Raw genomic sequence first — 27,207 nt, 5'->3', positions numbered from 1 at the left:
TAGATACATACAGTTGCAGTTTATTTTTACTGCTTTATGTTAATCCGTTGTCTGCATAAAATACAATGCATTTATCTCCTCTGCCACTGACGGACAGTGTTTTGTTTAAGATGGAATTTCGCTCTTGTTGCCCAGGCTGGAGTGCAATGGTTCAATCTCGGCTCACCGCAACCTCTGCCTCCCGGGTTCAAGCAATTCTCCTGCCTCAGCCTCCTGAGTAGCTGGGATTACAGGCATGCACCACCATGCCCAGCTAATTTGTATTTTTAGTAGAGACAAGGTTTCTCCGTCTTGGTCAGATTGGTCTCAAACTCTTGATATCAGGTGATCCTCCCACCTCGGCCTCCCAAAGTGCTGGGATTATAGGCATGAGCCACTGTGCCTGGCCCAGAAAGGTTTTTTTAAATGTAAATATAGTCAGATCTTTCACTCATTTAATTTATAACTTGTACTTATAGTGTCTTATTTAAGAAATCTTTTGCTACTCCAAGGCTGTAAAAATTTATCCTGGCCAGGCATGGTGGTTCATGCCTATAATTTCAGCAAACTGAGTGGCTGAGGATAACTTAAGGCCAGGAGTTCAAGACCAGCCTGGACAACATACTGAGACCCCCATCTCCACAAAAACAGAATAAAATTACCTGGGCATGGTGGTGCACACCTGTAGTCCCAGCTACTCAGGAGGCTGATGCAGGAGGATCACTTGAGCCCAGGATGCTGAGGTGGCAGTGAGCCTTGATTGCACCACTGTGCTGTAACCTGGGCAACACAGCAAGACCCTGTCTCAAAAAGAAAAAAAAAAAAAACTGATCACATTTGGGCCTCTGATTTTGTGTGTGTGTGGTATGAAGTTGGAATCCAATTATATTTTCTCCCACTTGTAAAACAAATAGTCCCGGTATCATTTGCTGAATACGGCCATTGTTTTTATACCCTAAGCTAATTGTTGTTGTTAGTATTGTATGATGGGGTCAATGGATGCTTGGGTCCATTCACCTTTTTTCAGTGTCTTTGCTCACTACTATTTCCATTTGGGAATTCCTTCTCAATATTTTTTCACAAATTTATATTTTTTGCAAATGCTGAAACACAAGAAAAATCAGGGGGAAAGGATTAGAAAACCCTATGAGAATTAAGGCTTAATGGAAATAGAAATGTTTTTGGTTCAGGCCAGATGCAGTGGTTCACGCCTGTAATCCCAGCACTTTGGGAGGCCAAGGCGGGAGGATCACCTGAGGTCAGGAGTTTGAGACCAGCCTGGACAACATGGTGAAACCCCATCTGTACTAAAAATACAAAAAATTAGCTAGGTGTGGTGGTACGTGTCTGTAGTCTCAGCTATTGGGGAGGCTAAGGCAGGAGAATCGCTTGAACCTGGGAGGTGGCAGTTGCAATGAGCCAGGATTGCACCATTGCACTCAAGCCTGAGCGACAGAGCGAGAATCCATCTCAAAAACAAAAACAAAAAGAAGAAGGCACCTTGCCCACAGCTGTTGCCATGTTGTGACCATGGCCCTGTCTGCTGCTGCAAGACATTCTTGCAAATAAAATAATTATTAACTTGTCTAGATGCATAATATACGTTGTGTAAATTCTATCATATCAGTGGTGTTCCAAGAACAAGTTTGGAAATAAAAATAAGTCTTGCCGGGCACGGTGGCTCACGCCTGTAATCCCAGCATTTGGGAAACTGAGGTGGGTGGGTCATGAGGTCAGGAGTTCAAGACCAGCCTTACCAACATGATGAGACCCTGTTTCTACTAAAAATACAAATATTAGCCTGGTGGGGTAGCACGTGCCTGTAAGCTCAGCTACGTGGGAGGCTGAGACAGGAGAATCACTTGAACTGGGAGGTGGAGGTTGCAGTGAGCCAAGATCATGCCACTGCACTCCAGCCTGGGCAACAGAGTGAGACTTCATCTCAAAAAAAAAAAAAACCCCAAAAAACAAAGTAAGTCTTAAAATCGGCAACTTTGACACATGAAGTACTGTTAACCTTGCTAGGAAATCCAAATAGCGCATTATTCGAACATTGCCCAGTAATATTCACTAGCTTTTCCTGTGTTGTGCTATGCCCTATAGGCTACATTTCTTTATAAATAGTATTAAGCTTCATGTTTCTTATTTGTTAAATACATTTTTAGGTGATTGGGTTAAGAGTATGAATCATATTGGAAGCATTTTAGGAATAACTTATGATATGGGGAATTCCCAAGAATTCCTGAATTCTGATTGCTTATTCCTGAATCGTAAAGTTTAATATCTGTCAGAATTTGGAAACAGCTTTACTCACTTGAGCAATGCTGCTTACTTGAAAAGCACATCATTGCTTCTATTTTTATATTTTTTATTCTGTCAAAAGAGAGCTGGAGTAACGTCTTAATTTTTTTTAGAGAAGCGGGTCTCGCTGTTGGCCAGGCTCGAGTACGTGGCACAATCATGGCTCACTGAATCCTCAACCTCCCGGGCTCGGGGAACCTCCTGAGTAGCTGGGACTACAGCTGCACACCACCACGCTAGGCTAATTTTCAAATTTTTTGTAGAGATGGAATCTCACTATGTTGTGCAGGCTGGTCTTGGAACTCTTGGCCTCAAGCGATCCTCCTGCCTCAGCCTCCCAAAGTGCTGGGATTACAGTAATGAGCCACAACATCTGGTTCTCCACTACAGCTTCTTAGGTTGGTATAGCAGTGTTCAAGAATGTGGGCTTCTGGCTGGGCGAGGTGGCTCACGCCTGTAATCCCAGCACTTCGGGAGGCTGAGGTGGGCGAATCACAAGGTCAAGACATCGAGACCATCCTGGCCAACACTGTGAAACCTTGTCTTCCTAAAAATACAAAAATTAGCTGGGCATGGTAGGGTGTGCCTGTAGTCCCAGCTACCCGGGAGGCTGAAGCAGGAAAATTGCTTGAACACAGGAGGTGGAGGCTGCAGTGAGCTGAGATCACACCACTGCACTCCAGCCTGGTAATAGAGCGAGACTCTGTCTCAAGAAAGAAAGAAAAAGAATGTGGGCTTTTGTAGCTACACTTTGACTTGGGCAAGTTTTAACCCCTCTGTGACTCAGTTTCCCATCTGTGAAGGGAGTATGATAGTAATTGCACCCAGTTCTAAGGGTTAACATGAGAATTAAATAAATAAGAGGCCAGGCCTGGTGGCTCACACCTGTAATCCCAGCACTTTGGGAGGCCAAGGTGGGCGGATTACCTGAGGTAAGGAGTTCAAGATCAGCCTGGCCTACAGGCTGAAACCCCATCTTTACTAAAAATACAAAAATTAGCCAGGTCTGGTAGCAGGCACCTGTAATCCCAGCTACTCAGGGGGCTCAGGCAGGAGAATCACTTGAATCTGGGAGGTGGAGGTTGCAGTGAGCCGAGATCGTGCCATTGTACTCCAGCCTGAGTGACAGAGTAAGACTCTGTCTCAAAAAAAAAAAAAAAAGAATTAAATAAATAAGAAAAGGTCCCTAGAACAGTGCCTGGTCTACAGCAACCACTCAATAAATGAGACTTCTTATTCTTGTTTTCAAGTCTTTTCTTCCCCTGGGTTGACTTTTCTCTTTCATAAAGTACATTTTTACTAGTACAGCACTTCCAGTGAGCATGGAAAATGGCCTCTGTCTTCATTCTAAAATACATACATTTTTGCCCTCATCCTAGAACAGTAATTTAACTAAGCATAGGATTCTAGGTTGACAATTCCTTTGAAGACACGGTTTAGCCATCTCTGGAGATTTTGGCTGGGTTGAGAAGTCTTCTGTCGTCAGAATTGTTACCTGGAGGTCAGGTGTCTTTTTTTTCTGGTTGTCCCTGTGGTTGTCTTCTTGTCTTTTGTATCTGACAGTTTTCTGTATTTTCAGTAGAGATGGGGTTTCGTCACATTGGCCAGGCTGATCTCGAACTCCTGACCTCAGGTGATCCTCCCACCTCAGCCTCCCAAAGTGCTGGGACAAACCGTCAATTCGAGGTGATGGGAGCAGTGGCAGAGGTAAGCCAGGATACCGCAGGACTCACCGAGGTGACAGAAACTTCCTGGAGACAGAGAAGTTAGAGCTCGGCTTTATATGATAGCTATGAGTTGGCTGGGAGACAGTGGTGGCAGTAACATCCCGGTAGAAGAGACAGCTTGTGGAAGGTCACGGGCATCACAGAGCATGGTGGTGCCTGAGAGAAGCAGTAAGAAGTTTGGTATGGCTAAAGATTAAGGTCACGTGGAGGACCAGCTCCAGCAGGGTTTGGGTGCCCTACGGTTTTCTCCCTGTAATTCTCATGCACTTAAAAAGCAAACAAACAGACCAAGTGTGGTGCCTCATGCCTGTAATCCCAACACTTTGGGAAGCCGAGGCAGGTGGATCACCTAAGGTCAGGAGTTTGAGACCAGCCTGCCCATGGTTGAAACCTCAGCTCTACTAAAAATGCAAAAATGAGCTGGGTGTAGTGGTGTGCCCCTATAATCCCAGCTACTTGGGAGGCTAAGGCACGAGAACTGCTTGAACCCGGGAGGCAAAGGTTGCAGTCAGCCAAGATCACGCCATTGCACTCCAACCTGGGTGACAGAGTGAGACTCCATCTCAAACAAACAGCTTTATTGAGATTTAACTTACATATGGTAAAATGCACCTGCTTAACGTATGCAAGTCGGTGGGTTTTAGTATACTAACAGAGTTGTGTCACCATAACTAACTTTAGGACATCCCACAGAAAAGCCCTCTGAGCAGGGTTTATGACAGCGTCACAGCCTGCCCAAATTATATCTCTCATCAGTTTGGCAGCAGAGCAGAGATGGGCTTGGAGGGGACAAGTGGGGGCCCTCATCGAGCCAAGAACATGAGCAATCGCACAGCAGTGATTGTGCACGAGGGCTAAAGATTTACAGCAGTGACAGGGGAAATACACTCCATCTCTTAGATTCTTCTTTGCCAGGAAAAGAATTAGGTTACGAAGACGTACGTCATTTTTTGCTGGCTGGCTATTTAGTGGCAGTTCTACAAATCAGTATTATGGATGATGTTGCTTATTTACAAAGAAAAAATGACAGATCGTCCATATCACAGCAAAATCCAGAATGCTGAAGTTTCTGCAAAATGGGAACACTACAGAGCACTGTCCAGCACGTTTCCTGCAGCAAAACCCGAAGCTGGTGTGGACCAAGTCAAGGGCACAGGCTCTGTCCTTGAAGGCTCTGCAGGGGGCTGCATTCACACTGAAGTGCTGAGTCACCCATGAATCGTGTGCTGTGAGGAGGGTTGCCTCTGTCCAGCGCAAGTCCAGGCTCCTTAGAGAGGAAAGGATCAGAGATGGGTGCACTTCTGCAGTGGCTTTGCCATCCGGGGGGTCTGATTTGAGCCTATTGCTGTGATCATTGATCAGTTAAGTGTTTTTTTCTTTGAGATGGAGTTTTGCTCTTGTTGCCCAGGCTGGAGTGCAATGGTGCAATCTTGGCTCACTGCAACCTCCACCTCCTGGGTTCAAGTGATTCTCCTGCCTCAACCTCCGGAGTGGCTGGGATTACAGGCATGCGCCACCAAGCCCAGCTAATTTTGTATTTTTAGTAGAGATGTGGGGCGGGGGGAGAAAAGAAAGAAATAGCCAAAAGAACTCTGGCTAATAAATAAATAAAAGAAAAAAAAAGAGATGGGGTTTCTCCATGTTGGTCAGGCTGGTCTTGAACTTCCGACCTCAGGTGATCCTCCTGCCTTAGCCTCCCAAAGTATTGGGATTACAGGTGTGATCCACTGCGCACAGCTGATCAGTTAGGTTTTTAAAATTGCAATGAAGAAGTAAAAACAAAACTAAATTAAACTGACTTTACCAATGCAAGGGACTCTAGTCTGACATCATATTCAACTATAGTCATGTGAAAAGCCTCTCTTTACAAAAACATAGAAATTCACAATAAAAATCTCACTAAATAAAGTGCCAGTGCATGGCTGAGTTAGCAAGAAAGAAAGGAATATCCCCAGAGGCCAGAAACGAAGAGGGAGAAGCCAGAGTGGTGAGCACAGGGTTCTGTTCCACAGCTGCCTCCAGGAGGCACGTAAGAGGAGGCAAGGGTTATCAGAGCCAGCAACCCAGGGGCTTTGGTTCTGGTGGCTGCATTGAGGCTGAAGGTAAGATCTTCAGCTGACAGAAGCAGAGAGTTGAAACTATGCCTCCTTGCAAAAGCCAGACTCCTGTGAGGGCAGATCTCTCAGTGAAAGATGGGCTAGAAAAAACCTACCCTCTGGCACAGGGAGATAACAAATGGCTTGTTTATCATTGCAGGGGCATAGAGCAGTGGGGACCACGGGGATATGCTACAAAAGGATCCCTTGAAAAATCCAAGCCTCATGTCGTACTCTGAGGGGGTTTGAGGTCCAAATTTGTACTCCATGCATGGTCTGGGATTCCTATGCCAAGAGAAGAAAATTGGTGCCGGGCTGGCGATAACCCTGGGCCAGCTGGTGAAGCAGCTGCAGAATGGCTCTGGAGGGGCGTTTTTACAACCCCAGCAACAGGAAATTCCCATGCAAAAAACAAGCTCCCCCAAAGATGAGCTCACAATCAAATCTCAGTACACACAAGGAAAGGGGTCAGCAGGAGCACACGGACAGGTGCTACACACAGAAGGAATAGATGCCGAGACTCTGAGATAACAGAACAGCAGGCCAAAAGAGAGTATCGAATAAGGATGTTCATGACGATTAAAGGCCAAAATAAAAGATTCAAACTCTCAAGAAGATAGTGATACGTCATGACACCAAGAATAGACAGATTCTTTTTTTCTTTTTTTGAGATGGGGTCTTGCTCTGTCACCCAGGCTGGAGTGCAGTGGTTCAATCTCGACTCACTGCAACCTCTGCCTCCTGGGCTCAAGTGATCCTCTCACCTCAGCCTCCTGGGACTACAGGCACATGCCATCATGCCCAGCTAATTTTATTTTATTTTTTTTGAGATAGTGTCTCAACCCGTCACCCAGGCTGGAGTGCACCTCCGACCTCAGCCTCCTGAGTAGTTGGGACTACAGGTGCAAGCCACCAATCACAGGTTACATTTTGTATTTTTTTTTTTTTGAGAGAGTTTCATTCTTGTTGCCCAGGCTGCAGTGCAATGGCACGATCTCGGCTCACTGCAACCTCCACCTCCCAAGTTCAAGCAATTCTCCTGCCTCAGCCTCCCGAGTAGTTGGGATTGCAGGCACCGGCCACCACACCCAGCTAATTTTTTTGTATTTTTGGTGTAGACAGGGTTTTACCACGTTGGCCAGGCTGACCTTGAACTCTTGACCGCAGGTGATCTGCCCGCCTTAGCCTCCTAAAGTCCCGGGATCACAGGCGTGAACCACCACTTCTGGCCTTTTTGTATTTTTCTAGAGACAGAGTTTTGCCATTTGCCCAGGCTGGTCTTGAACTTCTGAGCTCAAGCAATCCACCCAGCTCCGTCTCCCAAAATGCTAGGATTTCAGGTGTGAACTACCACACCTGGCTAGATGCAGATTTGAACAATATTTATGGATGAAATGACATGGAGTCTGAGATTTACCTCAAAATAATTCAGAGTGGGGAGCTGTGGGAAGGAGCATGGACTAAACAAGACGGAATATAGGTCGATACTTGTTGAAGGTGAATAATAACTACACAGGGCCAGGCACTGTGGCTCACACCTGTAATCCCAGCGCTTTGGAAGGCCAAGGTGGGAGGATTGCTTGAGCCCAGCAGTTCAAGACCAGCCTGGGCAACATAGTGAGATGCCATCTCTATAAAAAATGAATGAATAAACCAAAAAAAAAAAAGTTCGTAAGTACATAGAGGCTTATTCCACTGTCTCTAATTTTATATACATTTGGATTTTCTATAATGAAAATTATGAAACAAAACATAAAGCTCCAAGTAGAGCTTCTAGAAATAAACACTATCAATAATGAAATTGAACACTTAGGACAGGATTACTGGCAGATTGGACACAGATGAAGAGAGAACCGATAAACTAGAAGATATGAAAAAAAAAAATCCAGAATGTAGAGAGAGAAATAGACAAAAAAATTAAAAAACTTCAGGAGAGATTGAGAGATTAAGGGACGCAGAGAATAAATTGAAAGATATGCTGCTCATTTAATGGGAATTCCAAAAGAAAACAAAGGGGTCGGGTGTGGCGGCTCACGCCTGTAATCCCAGCACTTTGGGAGGCCGAGGTGGGAGGATCACCTGAGGTCAGGAGTTCGAGATCAGCCTGGCCAACATGACGAAACTCCGTCTCTACTGGAAATACAAAAATTAGCCAGGCGTGGTGGCGCACACCTGTAGTCCGCATCTTTACGACCTGTCTTGGTTCCTGGTACCTCCAAGAGGTCAGTATTTGCTCAACTGGCCCCAGCTGATCTCATGGGTCTCTCTATTGAATTTTGAGCCCGCTAGAGAAAGCAGGTGCCCCAGCCGAGGAGCATGTAGGCAGCGGCAGCTCACCTAGAGTTACGGAAACACGAGGTCCTAATTCCTTCCTCGCCCTCCTCTTTCGCTTTTTCTTAACCTCTGATTTCGCAGTTACCAATTAGCAATTTGGAAGAGCCACCTTCCTTGTCTTTCTGAAATGCGTCTCTGCTACGGTGCCTTTCTCTTGGGGTAAAAAACTAGGGGACAGCATGTACTAAGTGAATGGGGGAGGGGAGCCAATTAACATTCAGCTAAGAGAAAAAATGATTTCTCCTATCAGCAGTAAAAACTGACAGCTCTATCAGAAAATGAGCCGGGGGAGCCACAAAGCCTGGCGAGGCAGGGCGGGGAGGGAAGGCGTCTGCAGGCCTAATCAGGAGTGATAAAGATGGCTAAGGGCAGAGTCCGCTGCTGGGAGCCAGGGAATCACTCAGGCATCCAAAGGAGTTACCTCAGGAGGTGGAACCGTTGCCATCCACCTCGTCCCTCCTGTCTGATCCGGCCTCAGGCACGAGCACTGGTACTGCTCAGGTTTTATACCTGAAACTTACAGCTCTGACTCTCCTAACGGCCTCTCCCTGTGCACTCATTTCCTCTGACCTTATCATAAACGGAGGCCACGTGACGTCTATTTATGGCAGCGGGACGGTCTGGGGAGAGGAGGCTCCGTCCGCCAATTCCAGGGCTGATGAAATTGCCCTGGCCCTCTGGATGTCTCCCCGCCATGAATGAATAAACAGGTTTGGGGGCAGGGTGGTGAAATCAAATTCCAGTGTTATCTGACATACAAGTTCCTTCTTGAGTGCCACATAGGTAATTTGTTATAAATCAGAGCTTAAAAACCAGATCGGATTTCACAGAGCTCAATTCCATCCGTTTAAGATGAGAAGACGTGCAGAGAAGGATGGAGAGAAAACACCCTCATTCAGCCCTGCAGAGAAGAGAGTTAGCTTTTTAAAACGTAACCATTGATCTTCTGCTTGAAATATAAGCACATTTTGCTTAAAAAAGAGGATGCCAGTGAGATTGAGACAGCAAGTGACGGAGAGAGAGCTAAGACTAGAGCAGGTTATTTGTTTTAATTGGAGACAGCAAGAGCAGTTTTCGGTCATGTTTTGTGTACAGTTCCAGGCCATGTGCCCTCTCTCATATACAATAATGAAACATAAAGACATGCGAACAAGTTCAGTGCCTGAGAGCATCGACGCCTCCCTCGGGGCATCTGTGCGCCCCGCATGAGGATGTAGGAAAAAGGAGCAGTCTCAGGGAGCCCGTGCAGGGATTCGGATTTCTCCACACACTTGTCTTCAGCAGACACTAACGGGGGAATATGGAGAGGTCCAGACCCGGCATCTTCAGAGACCATAGCTCCAGGGCTGTGGTTTTCTGACTCATTCCCAAATGCTTTTGAACTGGGATTTTTAAAAAATTAGGTTTCTTGTCTAAAATGTTCTACTTTTTTTGTGTTCTTAGTACAGGAGGTATAACAAGGCAGTTAAGCATTTAATACTTAAGCATTGGGACTGGCACAGTGGCTCCCGCCAGCAATCCCAGCATTTTGGAAGGCTGAGGCAGGTGGATCACCTTAGGTTGGGAGTTTGAGATCAGCCTGGTCAACATGGCAGAACCCCGTCTCTACTAAAAATACAAAAATTAGCTGGGTGTGGTGACATGTACCTGTAATCCCAGCTACTCAGGAGGCTGAGGCAGGGAGAATGGCTGGAACCTGGGAGGTAGAGGTTGCAGTGAGCCAAGATTGTGCTGCTGCACTCCAGCCTGGGTGACAGAGCAAGACTCTGTCTCAAATAAATAAGTAAATAAATAACACTCAAAAATTGGTTCCAAAGGCCAGGCATGGTGGTTTACGCCTGTAACCCCAGCACTTCGGGAGGTGGAGGTGGGATTCTTCAGCCCGGGAGTTTAAGACCAACCTGGGGCTGGGCGCGGGGCTCACGCCTGTAATCCCAGCACTTCGGGAGGTGGAGGCGGGATTCTTCAGCCCGGGAGTTTAAGACCAATCTGGGCAACATGGTGAGACCCCCATCTCTACAAAAAATTAGCTGGCCCTGGTGACATGCGCCGGTGGTTCCGGCTACTCAGAGCACTGAAGTGGGAAGATCACTCGAGCCCAGCAGTTTGTGGTTACAGTTAGCTGTGATTGCACCACTGTGTTCCAGCCTGGGCAACAGAGCAAGACCCTGTCTCTCAAAAAGAAAAAAGAAAACAAATTTAAAAACACTACCCTGACCGGGCACGGTGGCTCATGCCTGTAATCCCAGCACTCTGGGAGGCCCAGGTGGGTGTGTTGCCTGGGGTCAAAAGTTCGAGACCAATCTGGTCAACACGGTGAAACCCCATCTCTACTAAAAATATGAAAACAAAACAAAATAAATAACTAGTCAGCCATGGTGGCCTGTGCCTGTAATCCCAGCTACTCAGGAGGCTGAGAGAGGGGAATTGCTTGAACCAGGGAGGTGGAGGTTGTGGCGAACCTGGGCGACAGAGCAAGACTCCATCTAAAAAACAAAACACTGTGCTAAGTGCCAAGGGCAGGCAGAAGGCAGGGAGGGAAATGGAGAGTTTTGGGAGGGGACTCTTTTAGATGGGGTGGCTGGGAAAGGCCTCTTTAGGAAAGTAACGTTTTAATAAAGCCATAGCATTGCAAAGCTGTGAGCGTGGGTGACACAGACCCCACCTCCAGGCCTGAACGTACCAGGACTGGGAGGAAAAGCAGCCCCGACTCAAGAAGGCGGCAGCGGTGCACAGAGAGAAAAAACGCTGCAAAATTCGTGTCTACCCCTTGAAGCAGAGCAGATCAGATGCAGCTTCAGCTGCTGGGAGCCGGTCCCTGGCTAGTGCCACCCTCCTCCCCGCCCTGGCCTGGAGTCCTGCAGCATGACCCAGAAACAGTGCCAGCAGCCAGGCCTGAGGAAGTGGTGCCTGGTTGTGCAGACACGGCTGGTTGGAGGGAACTCTGGACAGGGCCACGTGATGACTTTTCTGGGACCCTTCCTCCACTAAAAAAAAAAAAAAAAAGTAAAAACTGTCTATTATGGCTGCATGGCTACAAAGATGAATCTAACCAGGCTGGGCTGGTTATAAATCATATAGAATTTTTTTTCTGGTTTTAATAAAATGAAGACATTTTTGTGGGTCCACAGTGCCCTCTGACACGGTGCCTGCTGAGCCGAACGAGGATGTGGGCTCTGCCTCTGAAGTTGGTGGCAGGGAGCTCTTGCTTCTTCCTTTGCAGGATCAGCAAGGGGTCACTCTGGCTTCCCCCATGGCAAAGAAACTTCCCATGGGCACCTGCGCATACCCCAGGCCTCCTCCCTGCCAAAGCAAGAATTCCTGTGCCACCTCCTGGGGAGGGCAACCCAGCAAATGAGCCCCCTGCATGAGTGGGAGTTGGCGACTGTTCTGTTTTCTGCAATGGTTCATGTTTTTTTTTTTTTTTGAGGCAAAATCTCACACTGTCACCGAGGCTGTAGTGCAGTGGCTCGATCTCAGCTCACTGCAATCTCCACCTCCTGGGTTCAAGCAATTCTGCCTCAGCCTCCCTAGTAGCTGGGACTACAGGTGTGTGCCACCACACCCAACTAATTTTTTTGTATTTTTTAGTAGACACGGGGTTTCACCAAGTTGGCCAAGATGGTCTTGATCTCCTCCTGACTTCATGATCCACCCACCTCAGTCTCCAAAAGTGCTGGGATTACAGTCCTGAGCCCCCAAGCCCGGCCCTTTTCTTTTTTTTGGGATGGAGTCTCGCTCTGTCGCCAGGCTGGAGTGCAATGGCGTGATCTCAGCTCACTGCAACCTCAGCCTCCCGAGTAGCAGGGACTACAGGCATGCACCACCACACCCAGCTAATTTTTTTGTGTGTGTTTTTAGTAGAAAAGGGGTTTCACCATGTTGGCCAGGATGGTCTCAATGTCTTGACTTCGTGATCCACATGCCTCAGCCTCCCAAAGTGCTGGGATTACAGGTGTGAGCCACCACTCCCGGCCAGTCTCAATCTCTTGACTTCGTGATCCACCTGCCTCGGCCTCCCAAAGTGCTGGGATTACAGGTGTGAGCCACCACGCCCGGCCGGTCTCAATCTCTTGACTTCGTGATCCACCTGCCTCGGCCTCCCAAAGTGCTGGGATTACAGGTGTGAGCCACCGCGCCCAGCCACAATGGTTCATTTTTTGCATCAACTTGATGGAGCCATGAGGTGCCCAGTATTTGGTTCCACATTATTCTGGGTCTGTGGTGAGGGTGTTTCCAGCGAGATAAGCATTCGCATCAGTAGACTGAGTAAAACAGAGGGCCCACCCCAGTGTGGATGTGCCTTGTCCAATCCTACAAAAGCCTGAATACAGCAAAAGACAGAGCCAAGTGTGGATGCAGCTGGTAGTCCCAACTATGCAGGAGGCTGAGGCAGGAGGATCGCTTGAACCCAGGAGTCCGAGACCAACCTGGGCAACATGGTGAGACCTCATCTCTACAAAAAGCTTTTGAAAAATTAGCCAGGCGTGGTGCACTTGTAGTCCCAGCTACTCAGGAGGCCAAGGCAAGAGGATCATTTGAGCCCAGGAAATCGAGGCTACAGTGAGCCACATTCATACCACTGCACTCTAGCCTGGGCAACAGAGAGAGCCTGTTTTTTACCAAAAAAAAAAAAAAAAAAGGCCAAGCGAGGTGGCTTACTCCTGTTATCCCAGCAGTTTGGGAGGGTGGGTGGATTACCTGAGGTCAGGAGTTTGAGACCAGCCTAGCCATCATGGTGAAACCCTGCCTCTACTAAAAATACAATTAGCTGGGCATAGTGGCGGGCACCTGTAATTCCAGCTGCACGGGAAGCTGAGGCCAGAGAATTGCTTGAACCTGGGAGGTGGAGGTTGCAGTGAGCTGAGACTGCACCACTGCACTTTAGCCTGTTGATAGAGTAAGACTCCGTCTCAAAAGAAAAAAAAGAAAAAGAAAAAGTAAGAATTCGCTGTCGGCCTGACTGTGAGCTGAGCAGGTACACTGGTCTTCTCCTGCCTTTGAACTTGGACTGCAATGGCACTGTCCGTGCTCCTGGTTTTTTCTGCTTGCTGACTGCAGATCCTCACTGCCAAACCTTCTCAGCCTGAGCTGGACTAGGGCTCAGGGTAATTAGATGGGGCACCTGGGGCTTCCCAGCAGCAATTTTTGGGCAAGTCAAGCTAAGACACCTCCCTGAGAATTGCTCTGCAGAGAACTGCCAACTCCAGGCAGTAAGAGGTGACACTGCCACGCCTTTGCCTAATTCAGGAACACAGAGTCTTTGCCTTTAGAAATTCTCTCTGCTGTTACGTTGAGGGTGGAATGGAAATAAATATAATGTTTCATTCAAAGCAAAAAAACAGGATATAATAAGGATTTTGGGCTGGGCCGGGTGGCTTACCCCTGTAATCTCAGCACCTTAGGAGGTCAAGGTAGGAGGATCCATTGAGCCTGGGAGTTTGAAACTAGTCTGAGCAACATAGTGAGACCCTATCTCTTTAAAGAGAGGTGGGGGGGTGCTTATTTAAAGTCTTACTTTGGCATTTACAGTTGATTTCCAATGATTCGGGATTCAATCATCCAGTTTGAGCGCCACTGAAGCCTTTTCTAGGCTGTTTTGATTCATCTTTTCATTTTCACTAATCTTGGTACTTCCTAATAATAATGAAAATAAAAGGAAATGAGAGTGAAACAACAATTTTACCTTCCTCTATTAGCTTCTGAGGGAAAAGGCGCGGACAACAGAAGGGTGGGTGATCAGCTGGCATTCGCTTCCCTGTCAGGTGACCTCAACATCCCCACATTGTGGAAAGGACCCTGAGAGCTGACCATGCCTGCGTCTTGGCTCACTGCAACCTCCGCCTCCCGGGTTCAAGCAATTCTCCCTGCCACAGCCCCCTGAGTAGCTAGGATTACAGGTGCGTGCCACTATGCCCAGCTGTTTTGTATTTTTAGTAGAGATGGGGTTTTGCCATGTTGGCCAGGCTGGTCTCGAACTCCTGACCTCAGGTGATCCATCAGCCTTGGCCTCCCAAGGTGCTGGGATTATAGCAGTGAGCCCCCGTGCCCAGCCTTTTTTTTTTTTTTTTTTTTTTTTAAGAGACAGGCTCTTGCCCTGTTGTCCAACCAAACCTCTTAGCAAGTCGGACTTACCACTAGAAACCCAATCAGGGACCCAAAAGCCTCACTCCCAAGTAGACACCCAAGAGAAGTGGAACTTACATTCACACAAACACCTGTACGTGAATGTTATAGCAGCTTATTGATAATCATCTGAACCTGGAAATCGCCCACATCCTTTACCTGGTGAACAGGTAAATACACCACACTCTATCCAGACAGTGGAACACCACTCAGCAATGAAAAGGAACGATATGACAATGTAAGTGAGCCTCAAATCATGATGCTCAGCGAAGGAACCTGGACTCACATGGCCCCACTTCCAGGATTCGCTGGAAAGGCAACAGGAGAACAGAGCGGTGGTCGCCGGGGCAGCAGGGGGATCTGGGAGTGACAGGATGTTCCCTGTCTTGACTGTGGTCATGGTGACAGGACTCTATGCATTTGAACTATATATCAAAAAAAGTGAATTTTACTGTGTGTACCTTGAAACCTATTTAACCATTAAAAAAGAAAAATCGAGGCCAGGCACGGTGGCCTATGCCTGTATTACCAGCACTTTGCGAGGCCAAGGTGGGCAGATCACAAGGTCAGGAGTTCAAGACCAGCCTGGCTAACATGGTGAAACCCCATCTCTACTAAAAATATAAAATTTAGCAGGGCGTGGTGGTGGGCGCCTGTAATCCCAGCTACTCAGGAAGCAGAGGCAGGAGAATTGCTTGAACCCAGGAGGCAGAGGTTGCAGTGAGCCGAGATTGCATGACGCCACTACACTCTAGCTTGAGCGACAGAGCAAGACTTCATCTCAAAAAAAAAAAAAAAAAACAAGAAAAAAGAAACATCAAGGCTGGGTGCAGTGGCTTATGCCTGTAACCCCAGCACTTTAGGAGGCCAAGGCAGGAGGATTGCTTGAGCCCAGGAGTACAAAGCCAGCCTGGGAAACATAGGGAGACTTTGTCTCTACAAATAATTTTTTTTTTAATTAGGCATGGTAATGTGTGCCTGTGGTCCCAGTTTCTTAGGAGGCTGAGGTGGGAGAACTGCTTGGGCCTGGGAGGTCAAGGCCGCAGTGAGTGGTGATTGCACCACTGCACTCCCGCCTGGGCGACAGAGCAAGACCCCATCTCAAAACCAAACAAAATCTCTCATTGTCTCACACCTGTAATCCCAGCACTTTGGGAGGCCAAGGTGGGTGGATCACAAAGTCAGGAGTTCGAGACCACCCTGGCCAAGATGGTGAAACCCTGTCTCTACTAAAAATACAAAAATTAGCTGGGCGCAGTGGCAGGTGCCTGTAATACCACCTACTTGGGAGGCTGAAGCAATAGAATCACTTGAATCCGTGAGGTGGAGGCTGCAGTGAGCCGAGATTGTGCCACTGCACTCCAGCCCGAGTAACAAGAGTGAGACTCCATCTTAAAAAAAAAAAAAAAAAAAGGCCGGGCGCAGTGGCTCAAGCCTGTAATCCCAGCACTTTGGGAGGCCGAGGCGGGTGGATCACGAGGTCAAGAGATCAAGACCATCCTGGTCCAACATGGTGAAACCCCGTCTGTACTAAAAATACAGCAAATTAGCTGGGCATGGTGGCGCGTGCCTGTAATCCCAGCTGCTCAGGAGGCTGATGCAGGAGAATTGCCTGAACCCAGGAGGCGGAGGTTGCAGTGAGCCGAGATCACGCCATTGCACTCCAGCCTGGGTAACAAGAGGAAACTCCGTCTCAAAAAAAAAAAAAAAAAAGACAACAGAAATTGATTTCCTCCCAGTTCCACAGGGGAGAAGTCCAAAATCAAGGTGTCAGCAGGGCTGTGCTCCCTCTGAAGGTTCTAGGAAAGAATCTTCCCTCGCTTCTTCCGCCGTCCAGTGGTCACAGGCACTCCTTGGCTTGTAGCCTCGCCATTGCCATCTCTGCTCCATCTTCCTATGGCTTTCTTTCCTCTCTGTGTGTCTCCTCTGCCTTTTTTTTTTTTTTTTTTTTTGAGATGGAGTCTCACTCTGTTGCCCAGGCTGGAGTGCAGTGGCGCAACCTCGGCTCACTGCAACCTCCGCCTCCCAGGTTCAAGCAATTCTCCTGCCTCAGCCTCCTGAATAGCTAGATTACAGGGATGCGCCACCACACCTGGCTAATTTTTGTATTTTTAGTAGAAACAGGGTTTCACCACATTGGTCAGCTGGTCTGGAACCCCTGACTGTGATCCACCCACCTCAGCTTCCCAAAGTGCTGGGATTACAGGCGTGAGTCACCACGCCCGGCTCTCCTCTGCTTCTTATAAGGACACCAGCCATTGGACATAGGGTCCACCCTAAATCCAAGATGATTTGATCCTGAGTTGAAACGACCCAATTACATCTGCAAAAACCCCGTTTCCAAATTTAGGTCACATTCACAGGAATGAAAGAGTGAGGGGTGAGGGACAGGTTAATACTTGAACATATCTTTTAGGGAGCACAATTCAACCCCTACATTCAGTAAGACTCCCTTAGGGCAGGGCAAGCTGGTTCTACAACCCACAGACCTAGGGCAGGGCGGCCCCTCGCTTTCCCCCGTCTCCTCTGTCCAAGCCTCTGAAGTCACCAGTCCTTCATGCCCAGCCGTGGCCTGCAAGAGGGAGCTGGGGGCAGGGTGAGCTGGAGCTGCCACTTAGCAGCAGAGTCACAGACTCACCGTTCCTAATGAAGCCCATCACTTCTCCCTCCTCCTCCTCCCAACAAGGTCCCCAGTGGTGTCTGCTGACCCAAGACCTGGGAGGGAGGTGATTGTGTGTTTAGAAAAGTCTTGACAAAAATACATCCTTTTATGAGTAGGGTGGTTCCGGTAGGCTCTGCTGGCCCAGTGTCCTCCCCACAGCCCACACCAGCCCCAGGAACAGCCTCCTGATTTTCCTGCGGGGACTCCTGTCCTCCGGAGGTCATTTAGTTCAGAGGGGTTGTCCCCACCTCCCAGCTCCCTGTCCCTGTCTTCTTTCCACTTCAGGCCAGCCGGCAGAGCCCCACTTTTCTGCAGACCCTGAATGGGAGCTGAACCCCTCCCAGCCCTGTAGCTGCACCTGGCCCTGTCCCTTGATTCTGCCTACCTGTCCAGCCCAGGCTGGATCTGCCCCACAGCTGCCAGTCCTGGGTCCTCTGGGCCCCCTGCCCATGAGCCAGCCAGGTGAGCACAAAGCATGTCCCCTCCACCCATCTACCATCTTGGATGTGTAGGGACAATAAGATACCTGCCAGTGAAAAGGGTGCAGTGAGGCCAGGCACTGTGGTCATGCCTATAATCCCAGCACTTTGGGAGGCCAAAGCAGGCAGATCATTTGTGGTCAGGAGTTTGAGACCAGCCTGGCCAACATGGTGAAACAATGTCTCTGCTAAAAATAATGAAAACTAGCCAGGCGTGGTGGCATGCACCTGTAGTCCCAGCTACTCAGGAGGCTGAGGCAGGAAAATTGCTTGAACCCAGGAGGCGGAGGTTGCACTGAGCTAAGATCATGCCACTGCACTCTAGCCTGGGCAACAGAGTGAGATGCCATCTCAAAAAAAAAAAAAGAAACGAAACGGGCACAGTGCTGAGCCGGGATTTCAGATGCCCTATTTCAGGAAAGACAAACAAGTCCAGATTCTCCTGGCTGTGGCTCTGCGCTCGAGATGTTTGCAGAGTCAGAAGAGTGACAAAGGTTACAGGTGAGCCTGCAGGAGTAGACACCTCTGCGGAAGAGGGACTGGAGGAAATGATTAGCTTTTTCCGTATAGGTTTTTGGATTATGTCACTTTGTGATCTCTATTTGCTGTGGCACCAGCAACCCTCACTGGGTCCTTGGCTCTGCCCTGTTCTGCCTCCTCCTTTGTCCATGGGGTTTCCGGGTTTCTATCCTGAGCTCTGCGCCAGGGTCCAACCCAGCAAACTGCAGCCCTGAGGTCCGTAGGTCCCTATGTGGGCACTCTTGACATCCTAGGCTTCACCAACCTGCAGACCTCCTCGCCAGTCAGTCATGAACTTGGCTGAGGCACAGCTTTTCAGATCCCCGGGGACCCCTCCTCTCTTCTCTCCCATGGGGTTCTTGTGAAGCTCAAGGGAGAAAATGGTTGACAAATGGTTTTGCAAAACTAGGATTGGTTACCAAATGAGGAAGCTTATTACTGAAGACACAGATGCAGAACATTCAAGCAGGGAGCCATCAATCTCCCCTGCTGTCAGGAAGGCTGGGGGAGGGGCGGTGGGACCCAAGACAGCAGGAGCAGGATGCCACCGAGTTCTCAAAGACCTCGTCTACCCCAGCCCTTCCTGTCCGGCCTCCAGGGGGCACCAGATATCCACCCAGTGCGTGACCCTCTGCCCAAGCATTCAGCGGACCACCCCCCAACACACACACACGCGCGCACACGCACACACGCGCGCACACACATACACACGCACACACACATATGCACACATGCACGCACACACACACAATGCACGCACACATGCACACATCCCTCAGTGAGATTCTGGCAGAGGGGAGAGAGCCAGGGGCAGTGGGGACCCAGGGGTGAGAAAGGGGCTGGCAGAGAGCAGGGCGTCCACCCAGAGTCAGGTTCAGGGCCGCATTGATGTGTGGCCAGGGTGCAACACAGAATTCTGCAAGATTCAGAACATCCCTCAATCACCACATTTTCAGAAAATGGATGAAAAGCTGATCAAACAGACGTTTGATGCCAGGATGAAGAGGAGCTGGATCCTGCACCATCGAGCTGGAGGCAAAGTGCGGGCTGGAGTTCCCCACAGCTGGAGCAGGAGTCCTCTGTCATCCGTCTAGTCTGAAGCAGGAAATGCAAGAAGGCCCTTGGTGCCTCCTCCTTCGAGCCCGAGCCTGGCTGCTAAGAGCCCAGGGTGTACCGGGACAGGTTCGGGCCCGGGCGGCGGAACTCTGGGAGCTGGGCTTGCTGGTCCAAGCAACTTGGAGCACAAGCCAGTTTGCAGTTCAGCTCAGAATCCTGATTCAGAAAAACCACCACTTCTCCATGCCTGGGGAGATACGTGAACCCCCCAAACTGGGCTCCTGGGGCCACCCCAGCAAAACTCTAAATGACAGAATTGCCCAGATAGAAGTTGGCAGGCCTGTTAGCAAGACTAACCCCATACTCACCCATGCCCTTTTCTAGTTCACAGGGCACTTTTGTGGCAGGGGAATATGAACTATTCTTGCTAATGAGGATGGTGACGCTCACAGGACCCGCACCGCTTGTCCAACGCCCCACAGTCAGGAAGCGGCAGAGCGGGGCCTTTAACACCCAGATCTGCTGCCTCTGAGTCCTGAACAGTTGCTTCAGAGGCTGAGCCTTCTGAGTGAGATGATAAAACAGTTTGGCTGCTGAGCCCTCTTTGGGGGCACTTTCTCTAGAACAGCCAAAAAGTGGTCCCCAGATGCCACTTGCTTGTATGTGCCTGCTAAATCAGTGCCATTCAGTAAAAAGAAAGTGTTTTGTTTTTTGCTGCTGAATTGTAACATGTAATTGCAATGTGTGTACATGGTCATATGTTTCTGTAAAGTTTGCAGAGGTGAGACATCAGTTAGTCACACCAAGCCAGCTTGGTGGCACACCACATGCCTGTAGTCCCACTACTCAGGAGGCTGAGGTGGGAGGATGGCTTGAGCTCTGGAGTTCAAGGGTGTGAGGAGCAAGGATTGCACCACTGCACTCCAGCCTGGGTAACAGAGTGAGACCTATCTTTAAAAAAGAAAAAAGAGCCGGGTGTGGTGGCTCACACCTGTAATCCCAGTACTTTGAGAGGCCAAGGCAGGAGGATCACGAGGTCAGGAGTTCAAGACCAGCCTGACCAACATGATGAAATTCCAACTCTACTAAAAATAAAAAATTAGCCAGGCGTGGTGGTGCGCGCCTTTAATCCCAGCTACTCGGGAGGCTGAGGTAGGAGAATCACTTGAACCCGGGAGACGAAGGGTGCAGTGAGCTGAGACCGTGCCATTGCACTCCAGCCTGTGCGACAAGAGCAAGACTCCATCTCAAAAAAAAAAAAAAAAAAAAAAAAGAATCCAACCTGGGCAACATAGTGATAGACTCTGTCTCTAAATATACATGTCTGTATATGAATAAAGTTTTAAAATATGATAAAAATAACTTCAGTTAGTTTAAATCTCCTTCCACTCCGATTCCCCTCCTTCCCCCTCCCGTCCAGTTGGATGGTGTTGGACTGGCTGTGGGTATTTTGGGAGAAGTTGGAAATAGTTCAGAATTCAGGGATATTTCATGTGGTTCACAGTTCTACCCATGCACAGCTCAGTCATTGCTGGCTGTCCGGGGGGACAGATGGCTTCCAGGAACACACCCACCAATGAATGAATGAATGAAGAATGAATACAATGATCATGACGGAAAAAGATTTAAATTTCTTGCTGATTTGGCATCAAATACTGACATCGACAAAGACAACATAAGACTCAGAACAGGTCCCTGTAATGAGAGCATCAAAGCCTCACTTGGTAACCAGTGTGGTCCATCCAAGGAGCATTTAAGGTCAGGTCCCACAAGAGCAAACTTGACATAGCCATGCCCTGAACTCTTACTGCTACCATATAAAAGAAATGTGATCAAAGTTTGTATTTTCTCTATAGAAAACGGCATTACGAAATCCTTGATGTACAAGGAAGCGATCAGGATATAGAAAAACATAGGGAGGCCAGGTGCAGTGGCTCATGCCTGTAATCCCAGCACTTTTGGAGGCCGAGGTGGACAGATCACCTGAGGTGAGCAGTTCGAGACCAGCCTGGCCAATGTGGTGAAACCCCGTCTCTAGTAAAAATACAAAAATTAGCTGGGCATGGTGCGGGCACCTGTAATCTCAGCTACTCGGGAGGCTGAGGCAGGAGAATCGCTTGAACCCAGGAGGTAGAGATTGCAGTGAGCCAAGATCGCACCACTGTACTCCAGCCTGGACCACAAGAACAAAACTTCATCTTAAAGAAAAAAAAGAAAAAGAAAAACACAGGGAATGCATTGGTGGTCAATGAAGAGATGGTCAAGCGGTTGATACAAAACGCCCTGTTATGTTTCTGAGTGGCTCGATATTTACCAACCTTCTAAAATTTGTAGTGTCATTTGTATTCTTCTTCTAACGGGCAGTCAAAATTCACTGTCACACCTAATTTTGGTTTTGTAATTGTGTTTGTGTTTTGCTTTTTTTTTAAGGCAGAGTCTCGCTCTGTCCCCCAGGCTGGAATGCAGTGGTACAATCATGGCTCATTGCAACTTCCACCTCCCAGGTTCAAACAATTCTCCACCTCAGCCTCCCGAGTAGCCGGGATTACAGATGTGTGACACCATGCCCGGCTAATTTTTTGTATTTTAGTCGACACAGGGTTTCACCATTTTGGCCAGGCTGGTCTTGAACTCCTGACTTTGTGATCCACCCGCCTCAGCCTCCCAAAGTGTTGGGATTACAGGTGTGAGCCACCGTGCCTGGCCGATAATGTATTTTTCTAAATCAAAATGACAAGTGTACAATCTCAGCCAATGAGCAAGGTGCTGGGATGAAGATGGGGCCTAACCCTCCCTCAGGGCCACCCAAATAGGTCCCTGTGGGGAAGGAAGGGTCCTGCCATGAGGGAAGCACAGGCGGCTCCGCATCACCAGACACCCACAAGACACCCACGCAGGGACAGGCGCCCACATCCCAGGAGGAAGAAAGGGCCTCCTGGGGCCCAGAAGGGGCACGGCAGAGGGCATCCTGCAGCTGGCTGGCCCTGACCCCAGCTGGAAGGAAATGGGGGACCCGAAAGAAGTCAGGGGTCTCCCAGGAGCCGTGTGTCCATGGGGAGGGGACCACAGTTCCACCGACCTCCATCCTGGTCAGACCCCATCTGGGCACAGGGAGTGCAGGCTGGCAAATCCCCCATGGAGAAGGGTCTGGAAGCCACACTGAGGGGACACACAGGACCACGGATGTCTTGGCCTGGAGAAGGGGAGGCTGTGCAGCCACAAACCCCCATCCACACCTGCCGGAGATGCTGGGGAGAAGGACCTGGTGACAACTTCCCAGGGAAAGGCCTATTCGCCAGGCCAGGTTGCTGTGGCAGTGGGGACCACAGTGGAGCGGGTGAGCAGGGGGCCAAGCCTCGGGGCCTCCGGGAACCAGGGATCCTGTGGGGAGGGGCTCGCAACCCGGGAAACCTCTCCTTTCCCCAGCCCGTCCGCTAGGCTTCCGGGCCTCGCCTGGGAACCCGAAGTGAAGGGAGAGGAGGGTCTGGCAGGGTCTCCTCTTTCCAGGTGCGCCACCATGGGGCTTCCTTAACACCCACAGAGTTGAACGAAAGGGAGAACCCGGGTCCGAATCACCTGCCCTCTTTCCTCCGCCCACCAGCCAGCTCCTTCCTACTTAGGGCCAAACGCAGCCTCAGATTCTGACCTCCACTTTCTACGAGTCGGTGTGACCCAGGTCCTACTTATCTTCAATTAAATTTAGTGGAATCACCGAGGTGCCCTTTTCACCTGTGCATTAAGAGAAAGGGCTCCACCTTCATGCATTTATTTAGGAGATTCCTGGGCTTGGGCCTAAGCACCTGCAAAGAGGAAGGGGGGCCTTCAGCAGGTCGGGGGGAATCAAGGGGCTACACTGAGCTCCCATCTAGCTGGAAGTGCAGACACCTCCAGAGTCTCCCCAGGCAGTGTGGTTGATCCTAGATTCCAACCCCAGCCCCACCTCCATTGCCGTGTCGCCTTAAAACAGCAACTTCCGGCCAGGCGCAGTGGCTCACGCCTGTAATCCCGCACTTTGGGAGGCTGAGGCAGGCAGATCACAAGGTCAGGAGTTTGAGACCACCCTGGCCAACGTGGTGAAACCCCGTCTCTACTAAAAATACAAAAATTAGCGAGGCGTGGTGGCGGGCACCTATAATCCCAGCTACTTGGGAGGCTGAGGCAGGAGAATCGCTTAAACCCAGGAGGCGGAGGCTGCAGTGAGCCCAGATCGTGCCACTGCACTCCAGCCTGGGCGACAGAGCGGGACTCTGTCTCAAAAAACAAAAACAACAACGAAAAAAACCAGTAACTTCCCGTCTCTGAGTTTCCTCATCTGCAAAATGCAGACATGATAGCACCTGCCTCTCAGGGTGGCTTGGAGCGGACTCAGCCAAGTGTCTGGCAAGGGTGATTCCTTCCCCACCTTAGGTCACCTCTTCCTCATCTTGCCCTCACCCTCGTTCAGTGGCTATGCCCAGCAGTTGGTGGTCCAGTGCCCAGAAGGGGGTCGGAGGAGGCAGGAAGGCTTTGGGGACCTGTGGCCAGGCCCTGACCAAGGGCCTCCCACCCACTCCCAGGCCAGCTGCTCCTGGCAAGTGCCCGAGTCTCCGTCCCACAGGCAGCTCGGAGATGGCCTGGCCCCATGCTCCCTGTGTGACACACAGTCAGCAGACACTGGGAAAGAAAGGAAAAGGGAAGCCCAGAGGAAGCAGTGACTTGGGCACAGGCTCCCTGCCAGGCAGAAAAAGCCCCAGAACACTTTCCTTTTGCCCCGGGGGAGTTTCCTGAGGAGGGGGGCTTCTGACAAGTGAAGGCTTCAGTCACCTGTGCCTGCTGGAAAGATCTTGATCCTAGCCAGGCGTGGTGGCTCACATCTATAATCCCAGCACTTTGGGAGGCCGAGGCGGGTGACTCACCTGAGGTCTGGAGTTCGAGACTGGCCTGGCTAACATGGTGAAACCCCATCTCTACTAAAAATACAAAAAATTAACCAGGCGTGGTGGTGGGCACCTGTAATCCCAGCTATTTGGGAGGCTGAGGCAAGAGAATCACTTGAACTCAGGGTAGGTGGAGGTTGCAGCGAGCCAAGATCGCGCCATTGCACTCCAGCCTGGGTGATGAGCGAAACTCCATCTCAAAAAAATAAAAAATATAAATCATGGTCCTGAGATCCAAAAGTGGTTTCTCCCTTCCTCTGATTCCATTCTGAAAATGGAGGGCAGGCTGGGATTATTGTTTATCAGCACAACCCTGGGAGATTTCTGGTCCTAAAACAGCATCTCACCTGTAATCCCAGCTACTCAGGAGGCTGAGGCAGGAGAGTTGCTGGAACCGGGGAGGTGGAGGTTGCAGTGAGCCGAGGTCATGCCATTGCACTCTGACCTGCGCGAGAAAAGCAAAACTCCATCTCAAACAACAACAACACCACCCAGCATTTCTTCGGTGTTGCAGGGCATTTTGTACAGAACAGACCTTCGAGTCCAGTGACTGCAGGAAGTCTCTAACTTCCCAAGGAGCCGTCTCCCGGAGAAAGCCGTTCCCACTCAGAAACCGGATTGTAAATGATGTCGGGCTTCCGGGAACCGCCCGAAAGCTGCTGAACTCTGAATGCCGCTGAAAATCTGTACACGTGAAATGAAAACAGTAGAAATCGATACTAGTTGCAATACTAGTAATTTCTGAGCAGAAAAAATAAATGGTTTTATGCATCTGACTGCAGCTGCTGGAGAAAGGTGGTTTTCATCGGAGGAGGCTCAGGGGAGGGGGAGGCCTTCTCATTCTGCTTCCCTTGGGCCCCTCTCCAGCCTCGGCCTCTCAGCCTGGATGGGACACCCCAGCCCCTTGTCTACTCCTGGAAGCATCTTATAAAGTCTTCCTGGGACAGGTTCACGCCTGTAATCCCAGAACTTTGGGAGGCCAAGACGGGTGGATCACTTGAGGTCAGGAGTTTGAGACCAGCCTGGCCAATATGGTGAGGCTGAGGCAGGAGAATCACTTGATTGTGGGAGGCAGAGGTCGTAGTGAGCAGAGATTGTGCCACTGCACTCCAGCCTGGGCGACAGAGCAGCACTCCATCTCAGAAAATAAATAAATAAATAAATAAATAAATAAATAAATAAATAGAGCCTTCCTGAACGCCTGGACCTTCTCGGTGGGCTCAGCCCGTCATGTTGGGATGTGACTTAGAGTGGATATCAGCCTACGCCCTACATGGTGGGCACCCACGACAGGGTCTGGCCCACAGCAGTGCCCTGGAGAGTTTGTTGAATGAGGGAATGAGTGACCTGAAATTCCTTGTGGATCTTCAAAGGGGCCTTCTGGACCCCTGCAAGAATTAGAGGGGCTGGCCTGGGTTCTTCGCTATCCCTGAACCTAGGGCAGTCTGACGCTGACCCAGGTCTGCACAGCTGTGCCATTATCCTTCCCAGCCCTGGGGCGGTGGAAGAGCCGGCCTAGCCACAGGGCAACAGGAAAAGAAAGTAAGGCAGTGAGAATAGATGGCCAGCTGAGAGGAGAGGGCAGAACGGAGAGGGCAGAGCTTTCCTGAGGCCTGGGGCTGGGTTGGGGGGAGCCCCCTGAGAATCCCCTGCAGCTGCCCTGACCCCTGCACCCCGCCTCTGGAACCTCAGTGGGGCAGCTCCAAGACCAGCCTCCAATTGCTCTGGCTAGCGGAAAGGGTGGTGGGGGATGGGGTGCCTGGAGGGCCTTGATTTCTGGCTCCTCCCCTTGCCCGTGCTGCCCCTCCCAGACCTGTCACCTCCATAGACTTCCTTATCCATAACCACACACTCCTCCTCTCCCCTTGGGGACCCTCCTTGTTCTCTGTGACTTTCCCAAACCCTCCTCCCCTCTAAAGGGACCTACACAATTGAGAGGATGAATAAAGATTAAAGGCAAAACACCTACTTTTCTTTTTTTTTTGAGACAGAGTCTCATTCTGTGTCCTAGGCTGGTGTGCAGTGGTATGATCTCAGCTTACCGCAGCCTCTGTCTCCTGGGTTCAAGCGATTCTCCTGCCTCAGCCTCCCGAGTAGCTGGGATTACAGATGCCTGCCACCACACCCGGCTAATTTTTGCATTTTTAGTAGAGGTGGGGGTGGGGGGGGGTGGGGGGTGGGTTCACCATGTTGGCCAGGCTGGCCTCAAACTCCTGACCTCAAGTGATTCGCCTGCCTCAGCCTCCCAAAGTGTTGGGATTACAGGTGTGAGCCACTGCACCTGGCCTAGAACAACTGCTTTTCTATCAACATCTCACTGTTTGAAAAGCGCTCTCACTTCCATTACTTCCATTGTTCTTCACTAAACCCTTATAAAGTGGGTATTTCACCCCCATTTTGAGGATGCAGAAACTGCCCCCCCCACCCCAACGCCTGAGGAGACAAGGCTGGGGTGCAAACTGAAGTGAGCTCACACCAGATTCCTTGCCCTTCCCAGGAAAAGGCGCTGACCCTCCAAAGAGGAGGGAGAGGGGAGGGAGTGAGGAGGAATGAAAGGTTGTGGGGAGGAGGAGGAAGGGAGGGAGGGCAGGTGGGGGAGGAAGGGAGGGAGGGCAGGTGGGGGAGGAAGGGAGGGAGGGCAGGTGGGGGAGGAAGGGGGGAGAAGGAAGGAAATGGGAGGGAGGGAGGGAAGGAGGGAGAAGTGGGAGGGAGGGCAGGTTGGAGGGGGAGGAAGGGATGGAGGGAAGGAGAGAGGGAGGAAGGGCGGGCGGGTTGGGGAGGGAGGGAATGACGGAGGGAGGGAAGGACGGTGGGAGGAGGAAGTGGGGGAGGGAGAAGGGAAGGGAGTATCAAACCTGTTTCAGACTTGAGAGGTGCTTCCAGCCGTTTCTGAAGTGTGAGAGCAAAGGTCTGTTCAAATGCACATTTCCTGGCCCTGCAACTCTGTGGGGTGGAGCCAGCGTCTGCAGATTAGTGGCAGCCACACACACCCTCTGCCTACGGGAGACAGAG

General features: G+C 50.1%; 1 long non-coding RNA gene across 2 annotated transcripts; it reads right to left on the bottom strand.

Moving 5' to 3' along the window:
* Positions 1-290: 290 nt before the first annotated feature.
* LOC135271316 (uncharacterized) lies at positions 291-27,207 on the bottom strand. Of its 2 annotated transcripts, XR_010339424.1 has the most exons (6): positions 27,051-27,207; positions 24,731-24,879; positions 24,543-24,640; positions 13,956-14,074; positions 3,776-4,031; positions 291-779 (listed from the first exon to the last, which is right to left on the bottom strand). It is a non-coding gene; the product is annotated as an uncharacterized LOC135271316 (long non-coding RNA). The 2 variants fall into 2 exon arrangements; XR_010339423.1 differs by lacking the exon at positions 291-779 and having other exon boundaries at positions 1,947-4,031.

This window comes from Aotus nancymaae, unplaced genomic scaffold (assembly GCF_030222135.1).
Source record: "Aotus nancymaae isolate 86718 unplaced genomic scaffold, 86718_ANA_hifiasm-v0.15.2.pri h1tg000076l, whole genome shotgun sequence".
Lineage (NCBI taxonomy): Eukaryota > Metazoa > Chordata > Mammalia > Primates > Aotidae > Aotus > Aotus nancymaae.
The sequence above is the reverse complement of the archived record's forward strand: the minus strand, read 5'-3'. Positions and strand labels throughout refer to the sequence as shown.